At 51.5% G+C, this 5,483-nt stretch overlaps 1 pseudogene; it reads left to right on the top strand.

Annotated features, from left to right (window-relative positions):
* Positions 1 to 307: 307 nt before the first annotated feature.
* Positions 308 to 1,459, top strand: LOC101634854 (annotated as a pseudogene).
* Positions 1,460 to 5,483: the final 4,024 nt, after the last annotated feature.

The following is a 5,483-nucleotide window of genomic DNA, read 5'->3' as shown; positions in this document are numbered from 1 at the left end:
GGACTCAGCACTGCAAGCTGGCTGCAGCCGCCTCAGTGCGCGTTCAGTCCCCAGCTCCAGAGGTGACCACATGGCGCTCCTGACCCGCCCGCTGCTCCCCTCAGCAGTGTGCTTTGTCAGTCGGCCTGTTCTGCTCCCCACTCTGCTGTCTCTGGTGAAGCCTCTCACTGCCCCTGTGCCTCTGGCCTGTACCCTAGTTCTGTATGCATAAAAAAATAAATGTTAAAAAAAAAAAAAGAGCCAAACCTACCTCTGCAAATAACAAGTTTACCCACCTAAACGATTCAAGACAGAAATTATAACCGAAATGCTGGTGGCTTACAAGGTGTCAATGGAAAGCATGAAAGTAACTCACTTGCTGGTGCACTATCAACAAGTCCCTTCAAAATATAATGGAACGTTGAGAACTGGCACCTACGAACAGATCACTTCTTCTCTCAGAATGAACTTGGACATTTATGCCCAAGAAAAGCAGGATTTCAGCCCGCACTTCTCCCAGAATGCCAAGATGCCAAGAGAGGATGAGCAGACACCCTGCGACAGGGGGCGCTATTGCCCGGCTCAAGGAGGTCGGCCGTACAATGCTGCTGGAGTCCAGTACTGTTGGGGTTTGACCCTGCTGATACACGCCAGGAGCTGGTGGAACCACAGAGGTAAGATGCAGGGCCTCTGGTGGGCCATGACGGGCTGCTGTGTGGGCCTGCACCAGGCTTTCTTGTCAGACATCATGGATTCACCCTTCACCCAATGGGGGTGGCCCAGCTATTACCAAAAGCCAGGTGAGGTCTGGATATTATCAAAGATGCTGCTCTTCTGGAAGCATATATCTGTCACCTGCTGAAACCTACTGCTGGAGCAGCCCTCATACCTGAACGTGACCTCTCTCCCTGCACCATCCCTATCAGGCTGAGATTGAACAGACCCAGGATGTGAATGTCATGACAGCTCCCCAGGGCAGTGTGGGCGCTTGGAGGGTCACTGAAAAGAGGTCCAAATCTGTCGAGAACAAGACTGCTTCCCACTCCACCTACCTCCCTGCAGCTGCTGCCATGTACATGGCAGGAAACAGGAGCAAGCCAAGGCCCAGGAGACCCTGCTGGCCCAGGAGTTCTGCAGGTGGAGAATGATTACCTTGACCTCTTTGGGGACCCCACAGTGACTGGAAAGATTGCTACTGACATCCAAGACAAAAGCAGCTGGCTGACGGCTTCATGTCTGCAGCCAGCCTCTCGGGAACAGCGCCAGGCCCTAAAGGAAATTAGGGGCAGAGGATGCTGCAAAGCTGGCCCCAGTGATGACCCCGTATGAGAAGCTGGATGGGCCAGCTATGTCCACTCAGTGTGAGGAAGGCAGAGACGAGCGCCTTGTGAATCTCGGGGAGCAGCATGCTAAGCCCCTGGCCCCTGGCCATCTTCCTGGAACTCAAACACAAGCTCTACAAATGGAAAACGTGAACTAGAGACTGAGGGCTAGTGGGGGAGGTGCTCAATAACTTACTGTCTAACCGCAAGAGAAAAAATATATATGTAATGGGGAAAATGCCTATTCAAAATATCCACAAGGATGTACAATACCTAGAACTAAACTTACTAAGTCATGCAGGACCTATATGAAAATTGTAAAAAAAAAAACAAAAACAAAAAACTTGAATAATATTGAAAGAAAACATCAAAAGAGGTTTTGATGTATTATTTGGGGTTTTTTCATTGCTTATTAAAGAAAAAGGCAAATGAGTGCCCTCCCTGGTGGCGCAGTGGGTTAAAGAACAGCACTAAGAAGCTAAAGCCACTTCTGTACAAGTTCGATCCCCGCCTGCCCCGGAGGTGACCACATGGTGTGGCAGACCTCTCCTGGCCCGCCCGCTGCTCCCCTCAGCAGTGTACCTCATTGATCTGCCTGTTCTGCTCCCCACTCTGTCTCTGGTGAATCCTCTCACTGCCCTTGCACCTCTGGCCTATACCCCAGTTCTGTATGCATAAACAAATAAATCTTAAAAAAAAAAAAAGGCAAATGAAACATATAATTGCCTAGGCGTGTGTGTGTTCATATATGCGTGAAAAAGAGGACTGAGGACCATAAAGTTCAGGTTCTCCCAAGGAGGCAGGGAGATGGGGTTGGGAGGGGTAATAGGTAAGCAAAGGACCGTAAAGACAAAGGACCAAATCACTGTGACCACGCCTCATGCTCAGGGATTCTCCCCAATTTGCCCTCCTGCAGAGCTTGTCTTGGGCAGCAGATGTTGCCTGTGGATGTTGGGGACAAGGCTCAGGGCCCCAAAGACACCCAGCATTGCCAATCTTCAGCCTGGACAGACCCGGGAGCATTGGAGGAGGCAACGGGAAGAGAAGGCAGAAGGCAATGGACTGAGGAGGCAGAAGGCAAACAGCCCGCCAGGGTAGGTGAGGCTTCCAAGGGGGTAGTAAAGGCAGGGAGGTGAGACAGAAAGGAGAGGGGCCGGGCAGTGTGTGGGCTGCAGAGAGAAGAGATGCAGTCTCCGGAGAGAAGGCCGAAGCCCAGTGCAGTCACTGAGCTATCGGCTGGCAGGGCTCAGGATCTGGACTATGGGGGAGAGAGTACCCCAGGAACTCATGGGGGAGTTGAGGTTACTCCAAGAAGAACAGCTTGAGAGAGAGAGTTAGGGGCAGGGGGCAGGTTCCCCTTGGGAAGAAGAACCTGGGGCTGTGCTCAAGCAGGGGTCCCTGGTGAGCACCCAGATCTACCTATTGTCAGCTACTACTGTGGGTGAGGGCTTTTTCTCCTCCCTTCCCCCCCCACCACACCTACAAGAGCAGCTACCTGCCTCCTGACCCCCAAGGAAAGCCCTAAGAGGGAGGTGGGGGCATTCTGGAAGCAGAAGAAAGCAAGCCCACCCACCCCAGCCGAGACTCTAGCCCCAGAGGAGGGGGAGGGTGTCAGAGCTTCGCCACGCCTGTCTTGCTGGTCCTTCCTGGGGGGGCACCACCTTCTCAAAATAGAGAGCTGAGGCCTATTCACCTCCACTCACCTCTGGTAAGTACCAGAGACAAGTTAATGCAGACCTTGGCATCATAGCAGAGTCAGAGAAATGGGGGTACAGTCCTCTCCCCAGCCCCTATCCGAGCCAACATGTCCACGCAGATCCTGCCAGTTTGCCTGCCCAGAGTCACCAAGCAGGAAGGTCTCCAAACTGTGGGGAAAATGTGTCCAAAAACATGCAAGGAGAGGAGAGTTAGACCCACTCACTCCAGTCATTTCATTGCTTCAACATTTTCTTTATCCCCACGTATCCACATATTTGACGTTTAACTAGAACCCTCAGGAACAGTTCTAAGTGTGTTGTGTATATTCATTTATTCAGTCTTCATAACAGTCCCACACAGCAATCCACTTTACAGATGACATTAAGGCAGAGGGATTCTGGTGTAAGAATCTGGTCATCTTAACCAGATTGCATAAATACGTCCAAATACATGTTTTGATGTGTTTTTAGTTTTCCTTTTATAATTTTCCAATTTTTTTCCTCCCTTCCACCAAGAAATCCAAGTGTTCACCCTAATGTGAGTTTCTGTATTTTTTATTTACTCATAATTACGCATAGACTTTTATAGACTGCAAGTATCTATCATCACATGTACATCACATGCTGTTACCTAGAAGGTTTACCAAGCAAATGTGCAAAACCCTTAAAGCTATTTAGAGCTATACAGTTAAGGGTTGGACCCTGTCCAAATTAATTAAACCAATCTGCAAAGAAGAGATTGCAGGTGACCCAACATCCCCTTAGGGTCATTTCCACTTCACCACCAAGGGGGTCTTGAGGGACATTTTCTGAACATCTGACCCTGGCCGAGCACAACCTGGCCATGAAACTACAGTGGCTACAACACCGAGATTCCAGCTGGTCCACCCTGGGCCCGCCCTGTCCAAATACCAAGAGTCCTATAAAAACCCCAACTCCCTTTAGCAACAGAGTTTAGGGGTTCAGGAGCAGTCCTTTTGTCTCTTGCCTGATTCAAATAATAAAAACTATTTACCATAAATCTCCAATTTGTCGACACTTTAAAATAGTGACCCAAAATAAATAAACATTTGTGAATCAATCTTCTCGCCATCTAAACTGGAAGCCCCTGGCATATCTCATTGGCTTTGAGCCAGATTAGTCTGCCCACCTTGCCCTCCCCGCTCAGGGTCATCTTCTATCTTCTCTCCAACGCAATGCACTTGTTTCTTTAATTCATTAGGGAATCCGAGGATGGAAAGTCCAGACCAGGAGGGAAGAAAGGCTGGTGAAAGGCAGGTGGAGTTTCTGGCTGGGCCATGCATCTCCTGGCCCCCAGAGGAGGGAATGCTGACTGTGTTATTGTGAAATCATTTGTATATTGTGAAGTGCTTTGCATAGGATGGAGTGATTTGCATACAGGGAGGGGAGGGGTACCTGAGAGGCCCCAGAGCAGCAACCCCCAGTGTCTTCCTTCCTTTGCAAATTGGGGCTTCCACTTCAAAACTCACAAGGGCCACAGGAGGGCATCCTGGCAGATGGGCTCTGTGGGTGGGGTAAGGTCAACTGGGGGCTGAGGAAAGTTGGTCATACCTGGGAGGAGTTGGGAGTCCAGTGATGACTGATAATGGAGCTGTAGGTGGACAGGACACTGTGCAGCACATGAGAGGTGGGTGAATGTGCCCTCAGAGCCCCAATAGGGGAAAAGCAATTCATGACAGAGGAAGGGAGGTCCCCTAGAGGCAGGTGAGGACCAAAGGTGTGGAAACCCCCACCCAGTGATAATCACTCCGCAGATGAGTGCCCATATGTCCCTTCCTGAATATTCCACAGTCCCAGAGAAGGGTGCAAAATGGAAGGCCAAGTCAGACTCTCAGCACCTTAGAAGTGAGAAGGGGTCTCACGTGCTTGGAGTTCAGGGACACCCAGGTCTGAGTCCTGGCCCTGCCATCTGTGCTCCTGTGTGACCCTGAGCTAACAGTACCCACCTCACCCCTACAGTGAGGAGTCAATGACTATTCCCAGTAGGGAGCGGGCACCTAACAGGTGTTATGACAATAGGGTTACTCTCTGCTGCCTTCGTGTGCACGCTCAGGCCTAGCTACCTCCAGGAGGGGCACCCAGAATTCCGGCTCCCCAGGTTTGGAGTTCCCACCAGTCGTGTCAAGCCACCACGCACTGGACCCCAAAGGGTTACAGGCCCTGGAGACAACGGCCTGAGGTTCCCAGTGAAAAACCAAAGCACAAAAATAATTCGATGAGTAAGAATAAAATTCCCTCTTCTGAGGTTCCCGAGGCCAGGCCCCTCCCTGCGGCAGGCACTTCCCCTTTCCCTTGAGCATGGAGGAGCCAGCACGGCTGAGTCAGAGCCCGAGACTCGCTGACCTCCTCCCTCCCGGGACCTCAGCCGGCGCCGTCTGGCGGCCGAGCGTGCCCCCGTGCGGCCGGAGGCGGCTCTGCAGCCGAGACAGGAAGCGGCAGCCCGACCCGCACGCCCCGCGGTCCC

This window comes from Condylura cristata, unplaced genomic scaffold, assembly GCF_000260355.1.
Source record: "Condylura cristata isolate star-nosed mole 26May11 unplaced genomic scaffold, ConCri1.0 scaffold00015, whole genome shotgun sequence".
In the NCBI taxonomy this organism is placed as follows: Eukaryota; Metazoa; Chordata; class Mammalia; order Eulipotyphla; family Talpidae; genus Condylura; species Condylura cristata.
The sequence above is the reverse complement of the archived record's forward strand: the minus strand, read 5'-3'. Positions and strand labels throughout refer to the sequence as shown.